Consider the following 13,595-nt stretch of genomic DNA (forward strand, 5'->3'; position numbering starts at 1 on the left):
GGTGGAACGACGATGTGTTTGAACTGAGCATCCGGAAAAGCAATAAAACATCAGTAGCTCTGCCTGTTGATGATCGTTTATAGTCATGATAGTTATCACCAAATTCACTCCTTTTGATATATTCTGCTAAGCGGTAAATAATCTCGTTGATGACAGCTAAGTTATGGCAACTAATCAGAGGCGATAACGTGGAAGTATATTTTTGTTACAATGAATTACGTGGAATTGAAACATATATGCTGCACTAGGCGTATGTGTTAGCCATTACAAATGTACACATTACACCACCAGAAATGTAACTGAAAGCGTATCATGTTTTGTTTAAATGTTCCTAGAGTTCTGAAGACACGTCGCCCAGGTGAAGACGCTATATTATATTATACAAGTTCAGCAGAACCACTACACTTCTTCCTTTTCCGTCAGAAGTGACGCTTTCCTTCCACACTTGCGATGCTCGATGGTTTCGGGCTTGGGATATAACAAGTCCTTGAACAAAAGACATTTCGCTGTTAAATTTTTCTTCCTTTTCTTGCTAATTGTGGATACCGTCAAATATTTTCCTTTATTGAGGCCGCCACTAACGTTCAGGTACAGCTGCGCAGGTTTGCCTGCACAATTGACCTGTGCAGGCATACCTTCACCACTGACGATGCAGTTTTTTGCCTAAGTTTTCTGTAGCAGCCATACCGTCAAGAGACAACGCTCTGTTAATAACTATTGCTAATAACAACAAAAAATTAATAAACACCTCAAGACGACGTCCAGTGAAGGAGTGGCTGTTAATCAGTGTTAACGTATGATGTTAACAATGAATAAACATACTGTTGTTTTAATTTGTCCTAGTTCTACGTTGATTATTGTTTTGTTTTCATTTTAAAACTGGATAACATACATGATCCATAATAATAAATAAACGCAGATAGGCCTCTTCATGTGTTGCATTACCTCGCTATATTGAATATCTATTCTCATTTAAAAAATTGACATGTATGGTTTATTACCATGAATAAAAATGTCAGTGGCAGTTACTATCTTATTTAGTTTTTCGACTGATTTAAAATATGCAGATTTTTTTTGATCCATGATGATAGTCTTTGGATTTCACCTGCCCAAGAAAATGCTCATTCCAATGGATTTCAATGAAGTCTTCCAGACATTCCTGTGGAAAAATTGCAAAATTATACATATACATCGTTCTGACAACCCCATCAATCATTATAAAACAAATAACATCGATACATCATTAATTTATTCATAAAAGCTTTTAATCAATATAAATTCAGCACTTTCGGTTTCTGACGTAAACATTCATTTCGAGGACGAGAAGAGAACTGAGCAAAAAAAGGTGGCCTCCGACCAGGGCAGTGCGGCGAGTCCCCACACCAACGTTCAGGTGTGCGCATGCGCAAGTCGTTTCGATGCGGGTACAGCGATTGCGAAGAAGTATTTAAGCAGGCAGAAAAAAACCATGCAGGTTGTCCACATTAACGTTAAGCTGCGCCTGCGCAGGTCGACTGTACGGCGGCGGCAAACTGCTGAACGTTTGCGACGGCCTTTAGAACTGAGTAGTGTGGTAAACCACCACCAGGGTGTCGTAGCTTCCACCCTGGCCTGGCTGGCCAGGCCACTTTCAAACACCAGGGAACAGCTGGGAGGGGGTAAACCCTCCGTGCGTCTGCGGTTTTTTTTGGTTCGTTCTCTCCATATTGGTGCATTGTGGAGTTTATGATTGCAGCTGTGAACTCAGGAATTCTTTGAGAGAAGTTGGGATAACATCCAAAGGTAAGCAAAGCATGGTGAATTTTATTTATCCATAACTTTGTGCTAGGCAGATTTAGCCTGTCTTGTTAGCAGCAGATACACTTTCCTTGTCGACAAGTCTTACACTTCAGCACTATATTGTCGTAAACAAGTGCGGTGGCATTCTCAATTTTGGAATCAGAGCATCATTTGTTTATGATTTACCACATGATATGCAGTGAAAAATATATCTTTCGTTTTTAAAAATGCTTCGAGGAAGTAGGTCTAGGCCTATAGGTTTCTGGTTGGGTTAGCAAGTCTTGTTTTTTAAACATGTTACCGTGTTGCATAAAGAAACCTGCTGTATTTTGTCAATCATCAAGACTTTCTTGCAGTAGGTAGCCCTTTAGGATACCGTCTACAACAGCAAACAAATACTTGACACAATGTAATTATATAATTTTAGTAATGTGAAATAGACGATGTGACGTGGTATAAGATAGCTTAGATAGCCAGCTCGACAAACCTCTCTCTCTTGCTGTCGTAGTTTTTTGTTTGTGCATCACCTGGAAGCTTGCTATCTTTCTTGATCGCAACGTCAATTGTTAAGGGGTTTAAGGCGAGCCACGTCGATGATTCATTGATCTTGGAGAAAGTAGGCCTAATGCAAGAGTCATGTACTGCCGTGCAACATATTTAAATTTGCTTCTTCTCTTCCTACGTGTCCATCTATGCCCAATTGTTTTCTTGAAGCTAAGCTGCCTAGCAAGTTGCTTATCGAAACATGGCTTAGTAATGAGAAATGCATTCGCCTGTTTTCCATCTACACGAGTCGGTTGACTTTTCCCGCCAATTGGTAGACTACGTCATAAGTAAGAAGCGAGATTATGGAAACTTTTTTTTTTTCTAGTGTGTTTTCGACAATCATTATGGAATTCGTATGTCTCTCTTTGTGTGATTTCGGAAACAATCTTTAGATATTATGTGTCAGTAATCTTACTTAATCTTTCTTTTATTTAAATTCAAGTTTTCTCCACGACTTCTCATCCCAGCCAGCCCAAGTGAATTTTCAAAAAGTTTCGTATATCTTTCTTGAAATAATCTGTTTTGCCTTTTTATATAATACTATGAATGATTAATAATGATATTTTGATGAGAAAAACGCATTGCCATTATTATAACAAAAGGTTGTCATTGTTCGGTGAACGAAAACTACTGGAAGAGTGTTGAAGTATGTTTTTGAATGTTTAAACGTTTCTTCTCTCACCGGGATGAAACAGATCATCAAAGTTACATATATAGATTTAACGGTTCTGTTGAGAATTGTTCAATTCTGTAGAGTTGTGCGTAGCGTTAACAGCACATAGCCTACCCTTTGGGGAGGAACTAGGTTGGAATAACGTATGGCCATCCTCAGACCTCACTTCTTGGATATTTCATTTTATATAAAAGTGAATGTTTGTATCTTTGTGCGCTATAGTAATCCGAACCGCTGGACCAATCTAGGCGAAATTTGACACGTGGCCATCTTTTGACCCAACTTAGATAATAGGGTAGGTTTCAAATCTGTGTCCCCTTCCCCTTCCCCTACCCTCTCCCCTTCCCCATCCCCTTTCCCCCTTCTTGTAACTTACGTGGTAACCAATTGACCTACCTAGACAAAATTTGGTACATGGCCATCATTGGACTCAACTTAGATAGGGCAGGTTTCAGACCCGTACCCTCTTCCCCTTCCCCTTTCTCCATCCCCATTCCCCCTTCCTTTTGTAATTTATGTGGTAAATAAACTCTACGGTTTATCATACCTCATTTCATGTGCTCAATACCACAGAAATATATAGCTGAATATACTTTTCATTCTTGTGATTAATAATTCTATATCAAGGTTTGTGTTTAGGTTTAGTGGCGGGTGTGTTTAGGTTTAGCGGGGATGTGTTGAGTTTTAGCAGGGGGTGTGTTTAGGTCTAGTGAGGGGTTTGTTTAGGTTTAGTGGGTATGTGTTTAAGTTTAACAGGGGTGTGTATTTTTTAGTGGGAATGTGTTTAGGTTTATCAGGGGGTGTGTTTAGGTTTAGTAGGGGGTGTGCTAGGTTTAGTGGGGATGTACTTAGGTTTAGTAGGGGTGTGTTTAGGCGTAGTAGGGGCTGTTTAGGTTTAATGGGTTGTGTTTAGGTTTAGCAGGGGTGTGTTTATTTTTAGTGGGGGTGTGTTTAGGTTTAGCAAGAGGTGTGTTTAGGCTTAGTGGGGCGTGTGTTTAGGTTTAGTGGGTGTGTGCTTAGGTTTTGTAGGGGATGTGTTTAGGTTTAGTGGGGGTGTGTTTAGGTTTAATAGGAGGTGTGCTTAGGCTTTGTGGGGGTGTGTATTTAGGTTTAGTGGGGCTGTGTTTGGGTTTAGTGGGGGTGTGCTTAGGTTTAGTATGGGGTGTGGTTAGGGTTATTGGGTGTTGTGTTTAGGTTTAGTAGGGATGTGTTTAGGTTTAGTGGGGGTGCGCTTAGGTTTAATGGGGGAGTGTGCTTAGTTTTAGTAGGGGATGTGTTTAGGTTTTAGTGGGGTTGTGCTTAGGTTTAGTGGGAGCGTTTCAGGTAAGTTGGGGGTTGTGTTTAGGTTTAGTGGGGGGTAAATGGGACAATCACCACAGTAATGTCTTGATAAAGTGGACAGGCACCACAGTAATACCTTGATAAAATGGACAGGCACTGCAGTAATACCTTGATAAAATGGACAGTCACCACAGTAATACCTAGATAAAAGGGACAGTCAGCACAGTAACTCCTGTATAAAAGGGACAGACAGAACAGTAATACCTGGATAAATGGGACAGTAATACCACCCAGATAAAGGGGACAATCAGCAGAGTAGTACCTTTATAAATGGGGCAGTCACCACAGTAATATATGGATAAATGGGACAGTCACCACACTAATATATGGATAAAAGGGACAGCACAGTAATAACTGGATAGAAGGGACAGTCACTACAGTAATACCTGGGGGACGGTCACCATAGTAATATCTGGATAAAATGGATAGTCACCACAGTAATAACTGGATAAAAGGGACAGTCAGCAAAGTAATAACTGGATAAATGGGACAGTCATTACAGTAATGTGTGGATAAAAGGGACAGTCACCCCACTAATAGCTGGATAAAAGGGACATTCAGCACAATAATACCTGGATAAAATGGACAGACAGCAGAGTAATACCTGGATAAATGGGACAGTCACTACAGTAATATCTGGATAAAAGTGTCACCACAGTAACATCTGGATAAAATGGACAGTCAGCACAGTAATACCTGGACAAATGGGACAGTCAGTACAGTGATATTTGGATAAATGGGACAGTCAGTACAGTAATATTTGGATGAATGGGACTTTCACCTGGTAGGTCAGCTAGTAAGCAATAAAATTGGTTGCATGCTTACCGTCAAACTAGGAGGGAGTATTAGCTACAGCATTCTTTTGCAGCTGGTGGGGACTTACAGCTGTTTTCAGATGAATGAAAGAAAACTAGTAGATAAAATAGAAATATTCTACATTAAAGTAAAGATAGGAGGTAGAATTCCAAATAGTTTAGGGCAGCTAAAACATAGGGTTGCACTTAGTCTGACCTCATTAGCTAAAACATAATTTTTATCGTATTTTTTATATTTTACTAAAGAAATATTCTACATCCTTTATTTACCTTATGCGAGTACTTTGAAATACACCACAATTATAGCGGCACATTTCCATGTAGGTTATGCAAATCCATCGTTGAGTCTCAGTCACTCAAAGCGTTATGTGATGCTGACGAAGAACGTAATAAGGAAAGTCATTCCCAGTGTCAAGGGATGCTGTATGGATGCCATCTGGCATCTTTTATTAAAACTATGAATGAGAAGGGAAAGATAGTACTATTTCTTTCCCTTGGTTTGTGTATGCCTTGGAAATATACTGTTATATAACATATTCTTCATGCATAAAATCTCTCGTACTTTTCGCTAGTAGATCATCATTACTGGCTTAATCGTTTTCTCATTATCTTGGTACTCTGAATTCCATCTCGGTATGTGGTTGCAACTAATGATCATTAACCCACTTTTTATTTAAATCGATTTAAAATTTATAGAATCTTGCTTTTATGTGCCTGTTTATGTATGTACTGTATATGGAAAAGAACGTACGAGAACGTGTTTCACAGAAATAAATTCCTGACTCCATCGAGACCGAAGCCTGGTCTTTCAAGTGAGAGTCCCTGGCCGTTAGCAATTTCTCCACACAGAGAAGGAATTGTTAACGGCCTCGACTCTCACTTGAAAGACTGGGATTCGGTCCTGATGAGTCAGAAATTTATATATATATATATATATATATATATATATATATATATATATATATATATATATATATATATATATATATATATATATATAATGTGTTTGTGTGTGTGAAAAACTGCAATGGCCATCCAGGCAAAATGACAAATTAACATAAAAATCATAAATATTTCGACTGCCACTAGTGTAGAGTCTTGACCACTAGTGGATGTGGACAGTGGGAGGGTGAAAAGAATACTTGTATGGAATGTGCGGTGTGGAATAAATACTAGGGCGGGATTAGAAGTGGCGTTGATCATATGGTTAAAGTTATCAATTGGTCGATGTTTCAGTTTCCATTAGCTCCCACTAGGGTGGAGTCTGGTGGGCAGATCTGCTGGAGTACCAGCTTGAGAGCAGGTCTTAAAATTAACTCTCCTGAAATCAGGTTTCCTTATAGGATCATTATAGTTAGTTTCACTGATGATGGGGGATTCCAGGTTCACCATTTTCCACGCATTTGTAGATTGCTTGGCTTCTATATTTTATCGTGTGACCGGTATCACTCATTAGTAGTAATATCATAGAGCTCTTTAAACCAGTGTTACTGGTCCTTTGCGCTCAATTAGTTTTCGTGAGAAGTATATCAGTCTCCTAATGCATTCTGCCGACAGTCTTAGAATAGCAAGAGAGACAACGGTTGTCGGATTTGATGTGTTAGGTATCTTTTTTGAAGGTTTTCAACACGAGGAGGTTTGTTTTATTCTTATTATGAAACATGTGGTCGAAAATGAAAATATGAATGGTGACCTTTAATATGTATTGCATTTTCTCTTAAGCTGCTCTCTTCTTGCTTAATTATATACAATATATATATATATATATATATATATATATATATATATATATATATATATATATATATGTGTGTGTGTGTGTGTGTGTGTGTGTGTGTGTACTGTATATATTACAACACGTATGCTGATGGACAATTAAGATCAACCTTTCTTGTTTATATTTATTTCCCGACGTTTCGTAATTTTCGTATATAATTACATCTTCGAGGGCTCTAATTAGATAACTCAACTCATAAGTAGCATAAAACTTAAGCATAATTTTTTTGACACTTAAAATGATACATTTTATAAAAAAATCAAGATATGTTAAAATTCACAAAGTAAGACATTGTATTGGACCAGCCTTCCACCAGAGTAAAAGAAACGTAAGTGGAAGGAAACTAAAAAAATAAAAAAAGAAGAAAATTCACTTTAAAGACAAGAAATGGGGAGTGGCTGTTCACTGCGCGTTTAATGGGGGAACCAGTTGTTTGATCAGTAAGGAGTCTAAAATGGGTAATTCCTGGGTGTTGGGTGTTTGGCCGATGATTTTAAAATCATTATTTTCAATGTATATATTTTATATATATATATATATATATATATATATATATATATATATATATATATATGTATGTATGTATGTATGTATGTATGTATGTATATATATTATATACACATATATATATTATATATGTATATATGTATATATATTATATACACACATACACACACACACATACATATATATATATATATATATATATATATATATATATATATATATATATATATATATATATATATATATATATATAGAGAGAGAGAGAGAGAGAGAGAGAGAGAGAGAGAGAGAGAGAGAGAGAGAGAGAGATTATAGATAGATAGCCTATACATATAGATATATGTGTGCATATAAGAAATTCCATCAGTATTAGTTACTTACCCTTGCAAAAACCCTGATTTTGACTTGTCTTACTTACTCTACATCGTTCATTATATCTTACATGAACTTCCTTTTAATCAACATAGCCATTTCCCGGTCTTGATCCCCTGCCCTTTCCCACAGACTTCCGAATTCTACCTTTTCCCTTTCAAATATTCTGTATACTCTGAACATTCTATGCCGCACTTCGCCAGAGGGGGTAGTGCCGTCAGTGCACCTCACTCGGTGTACTGTAAGCATTGCTTGAGGCTTTTTTGCAGCGTCCGTTCTGCCCCTAACTGCAACCCCGTTTCATTTCTTTTACTTTACATACGTTTATATTCTCCTTCTTCCATCTTACTTTCCACCCTCCCCTGATTATTGTTTCAATATTATTTTCATCGCTAAATGACTTCATAGATCACAGCACTTGGCCTTTTGTCGGAATTTTATATTCATACTAATTATTCTATGCAGCCTCTATAGAGTCCTTCAAGTCTTCTCTTATCTGACAGCCACTAGCTCCAAAAAATATTTACAAATCAACCACTCCCATTGTTCCACCATTCATACTAATATCCGCTGTTCCAGATTCGCAGTTTCATTTTAGCCCCATAAAAAACTCTCTCTTTTTATAATTTCTTTTCCTCTATCTCCTGTTGCTCGTATGTATAAACATGGATTTATTGTAGATCGTAAAAGATATGTAAGCCCATGTATTCAAAATCTGTACCCTTCAACTTGAATGAATATTAGAATATTATAATAAAAGCTCTTCGTTGAACTCTAGCTCGCCATTTTTCGTTCTCTTTGAAAGCGGAAGATCATGTAATTAATAGTGATGGACTGAAAAAATGGTCTTTTTATATTCATTAAGGCTGTGATGGTGTAATGGATTCCGTTTAACGCACATTATGCGTTCATTATAAGTGGTATGCTTTGACGGATACATTTAATTGACTCCATATTCATAGGCATTTCTTTTTGGATGAATAATACAAAATTAAAATTTCCAGCATTTGGGATTTTCTTGTCAAATTCGCGATTTATGCCTCATACAAAAATCATTATAATGCAAATAGTGTGACAGGATGAACGCTATCCTTCCTTTCCGTTGTACAGCTTACTTAGCTTTTTTCATTGTCGTCCCTTGTTAGATCATTCGACCAATTCATTTGATCTGGCTGACTGAAACATGCGACATACAAAGTTTAATACTTGTAAAGTCTTGTAATACATCTAAATATCTTTGCTCGTCAGCACAGATTCATACGTATATGCTCTTCATTCGCAAACAGACGCACAAACATATATGTGTAAAATTAATAAGACTGAAATGAATGCACATTTACTGATTATGTCCTTACACGTTGCAACAGACCTACTTAGAAAATCCCTGGACCTTTAAGACTCCGATAATGTTATGAGGGCAGAAGTTTCAATTTACACACATGACGGTGACGCACTGTCCATAATAAATAAAGATATGTTTGGGATCTTTATGCAATTGTTTTGTGGTAACGAATGCCATAAGACTACTTAGCTATATGTCTCCTGAATAGTTGAGCATATTTTCAGAACTTATACAATATAAGGATTGCAGATGCTTCATTCTGTATTTCTATCATTATTATCATTTGAAATGTGATAATAGTGTCTTATTTAACATCATAAGATGCCGTTAAGTAGTAAACCATTGTTGACCATTTGGAAAAATTAAAAACTGACAAAGTGACAAACGAACAAATAATGAATAAAGATTAATGGGTAGAATGCATAAATTTATACCTACGCTACCAGCCATACTAGTAATAAAGCTAGGTGCATGGAACTACAGTAGAATGTATTCACCAAAAGAATATGAAAGAACCTTATATATATGTATATTTATACACACACACACACACACACACACATATATATATATATATATATATATATATATATATATATATATATATATATATATATATATATATATATATATATATATATATATATATATATATATATATGTTTCTTTCATGTTCCTATGTTGAATACATTCTTGGTCCAGGCATTTTTTTGATTAATTGTATGGCTGGTAGTATGAGGTGTATGTTTATACTTTTTACTGATACATCTTTACTCATTATTTATTCGTTTGTCATTTTCTCAGTATTCTCGTGTTTTCCCTATGGCGTGTGTGTGTTTCGTGTTAAATTATATAAAACTTTATAGATTAATATGAATTTTTAGCTCATTAAGTAAGCAAACAAAAGAACATGTTATCTTCCGTATTAACTTTATAAGCTGTATTTGGTTTACTGTACAATATCACCGCCGAAAAGTTCTTGAACTTTCAGTGTTCTTTCTATTAGTGCATCCAGCGGAGGGGATCAGTCTCTAATATTAAACTCTGCGGATGTAGAACCGAAATTTCATTTGCATTTTCCAATGGGAGGCGCAGGATTGCCTCCCGGGGGTAATGGGGTTCAGGTAGTAGACTACCCTTCGTAGTAGGGGAGCGAAGCCTGCGACACTAATGATAAATTTTGTTTCCGAATGGACTAATGAAGAAACAGCTGGTGCCATATGGAAGCATATATTAGCCTACATAGAAAAGGGGAAGTGTAGGCTGTGATACGCAAAATCTTGGATATAGAACATACGATCTCTAAAACGATACGGACGATCAGATGAGGAAGAGAATATCTCAAGAATATCTCAATAACAATATCAGAAAATAAATAGAATAAATATGAAAGTATTAAAAATTGTAGTGATAATTACTACAGAGATTTTTGTATGGTAATAGTTAAAGAGAAAAAGTAGTGTTGGCGATGAAAGATAAAAAAATGACAGGCGCGAACGGAAAGGAACAAATAATTTTTCATAAAGGAACAAAAAGAAATGGAAAGGGAGTAGAATGAAAGTAACAAATCCTTTACTAATCAGCGACTGAGCCTTTTCAATCCCTCGATAAACCCCAGAAATAAATCGTCACAAATATGATTAACGGACTGACAGGATCCATTTAAATAAAATCACTAAAGTCCATTAGAGTCATAACAGCTATCGACGCCCGATACAATTCCTTTATTTCATAATTTCCATAGGTGGAACCTGAGCTATGACAGGACCATTGTATCTATGCTAATTGTGCTTGGTGGAATTAATATGTATGCTACGGGATCCACTGGCATTGAAGCTTCCGTCACACCCCTAAAAATGGAGTCAGAGGGAGACAATGGAAGTTGAGTGCATCAGAAGACCATGGAGGAGGGGGGAAGTGTGGGAAATGAATGGATATTCGAGGAAATGAGGCTACAAAGCCAGAGGAGACTTGCATCGAGGTTGGGTTAATGGTATCACGTTGGAAAATATTCAACTTGAAATACTTAGTATTTCATTTTCACTTATAATTTACTTAAGAATGAAAATTGGTTATCATTACCGTATTAGGTTGGAAAGCGTCGGAATTAAACAGAAACAACTGAATTTTTATATGTAAAGAGACTTACCAGACTAGTACCAGAAGATTATTTTGAGTTCGGTAACAGGTGTCACTAATGGGATAACAAAGGCCGAATCATTGTCATTTTTTTTTTTTTGCAGTACTCCATAAGCATAATTCATCTGGAAATTTAGATCTGAATGAGTCATGATTTGGTTGGTTCCAAAGAAAAATTATTTTCATCATACCACTTTGCCGTAAGCATATTTCAATTAGCACGCATTAAGTTGGTTGGCGTTAAACTGGAAGAACAATTGGGCATAGCTTTGGCATAGTCAATAACTAAATTTTCCTCTTGATGTCAAAATCTTATCATCAAAGTAGCAATTTTTTTTATTATTATTATTTCAGCATCCTATGTTTTCCAGGAGCCTGTAGAGAGATTATTGCTAGCCCTGGTGCTCAAGCCATCTCCGTATTTTTTTTTTTACCCTGTCCCAGCAATTTCTAGGTTTACTTAGTAGCTTAAAACCTAAGTTCTCAGTTCGTCTCTACACGAATTTTTCAGCCGCCGTCTTTGGATAAGGAATTTTCACTCTTTAGGCACCGGTAATAATAAACAGAAGACAGGCTAGATATCCGCAGATCCTCACGTTAAAAAAAACAAATATTGAAAAACCATGTATCGGAATCATTGATTTTCGCAATGGAAAACTCTAAATCTCGATTAACTTCATGCAATCTGATCCTGTGAATCGTCTTATGGGTTAATTAATTTTACACAAGAATTACAGCTTTTGTAACCTGGAAAATAAAGGATCTTTGCATGAAATATTCTATATTGTTGTAACATTTTACCTTTAGGATGACTCCGTGCCCTTGAAAACAATGTCTCTGGTGACAGAATAAAAATTTATGCAAAATGTAACTAACGTACTCTATTTAGGGGGGGAGGGGATTTTTACCCTAGGATAAATACACTCGCCATGTGATGACCTTATCGTATTTTAGTTTTTATTTTATTTTTGTATTTCAATACGCAATTATATTTCGTCTGCTGCAAACTTTCTTTGCGAAAGTCATTTGTCTCCCTGCAGTCACTGCCTAGATCTAGGGGAATAAACAATCCTAGTAAAAAGATGATTATCTTTGTTTGCTTTTTTTGCGTAGAATTGCTTCTTTTGAACGTCTGCGCAGTAATAATAATAATAATAATAATAATAATAATAATAATAATAATAATAATAATAACAACAGTGAGTTTACATATTGTTATCTGCATCTCCATTGTTATCGCTTCCAACGCCACGTGCCGCAAAGGGCTTTTGTGCAGTGTCGCCTAACGTCTATTAGGCATTTAGGAGAAAAGAGGAGTCCAAAATCCACATGCTAGGTTGACAACGTTACAAAAACCTTAAAATAAAGGCCCCAAATTAGAGAAAAACTGAACGGTAGAGCGAAAGGGATTTGAATACGAGTTAGTATTCCATTTATGCATATGAAGCAGCTTGAATCAGTTCAAATTTTGTACACCGCTTGTTCGTCGTCGATTCAGTGGTCCGAAAATAAAAACATTAGTAACTGATATTTTGCTTTGTATCTAAAACTAGTAGGCTACTCCTTAATGGAAACTGCTAACTTGTGAAAAGCAACCATATACGGGTACATGAAATCATACTGGTTTTTTATAAATAGATATAGGTATATAAAAATACAGAACCTTTAAAAATGAAAATGTATGCAGATTGCTCTTCATTCGTGTGCTTATGTTCCTGGGAACTACAATCCATGGAAATCCACACATAATGGCATATTCACCCATTTGATTCGCCGATCAACCTATAAAAGCAAGACCAGCCATGAAGGGAGATTCTGTATTGTTTTAATACTTCACTGATGATTCCAATGTGATTTGTGCTTTATTCTGTAACATTTATGGGTTTCCCATATTATTTCATGCAGAAACAAATATTAATTGAAAACGAATATAAGTGAGTTATTTCTTCTAGGACAATAACTCACACATATGGAAACCAGCCTATGAACATTAATGAAGACGTAATCTTGAGTTACTAGTTCGTTTTGATATAACAGTGCAATTAAGCAGACGATCATAAGAACAAGAGTGAGAGAGAAACGTTCTTTCGTATCCTCTCTGAAACAGCAGCGAAGGAAATTCTCTCTCTCTCTCTCTCTCTCTCTCTCTCTCTCTCTCTCTCTCTCTCTCTCTCTCTCTCTCTCTCTATATATATATATATATATATATATATATATATATATATATATATATATATATATATATATATGTATATGTGTGTGTGTGTGTTTTATATATAAAGAAACTGAGCTTCGTTGTAGTAA

General features: G+C 36.2%; 1 protein-coding gene across 1 annotated transcript in view; it reads left to right on the forward strand.

Moving 5' to 3' along the window:
- Nucleotides 1-1,412: 1,412 nt before the first annotated feature.
- LOC136835035 (T-complex protein 1 subunit gamma-like) overlaps nucleotides 1,413-13,595 on the forward strand; it is a 772,440-nt gene continuing 760,257 nt past the window's right edge. The window contains exon 1 of the mRNA XM_067098148.1: nucleotides 1,413-1,782. The gene's annotated coding sequence lies outside the window, so the exon portion shown is untranslated. The remainder of the gene's footprint in view (nucleotides 1,783-13,595) is intronic.

This window comes from Macrobrachium rosenbergii, chromosome 4, assembly GCF_040412425.1.
Source record: "Macrobrachium rosenbergii isolate ZJJX-2024 chromosome 4, ASM4041242v1, whole genome shotgun sequence".
Taxonomy (NCBI): Eukaryota; Metazoa; Arthropoda; class Malacostraca; order Decapoda; family Palaemonidae; genus Macrobrachium; species Macrobrachium rosenbergii.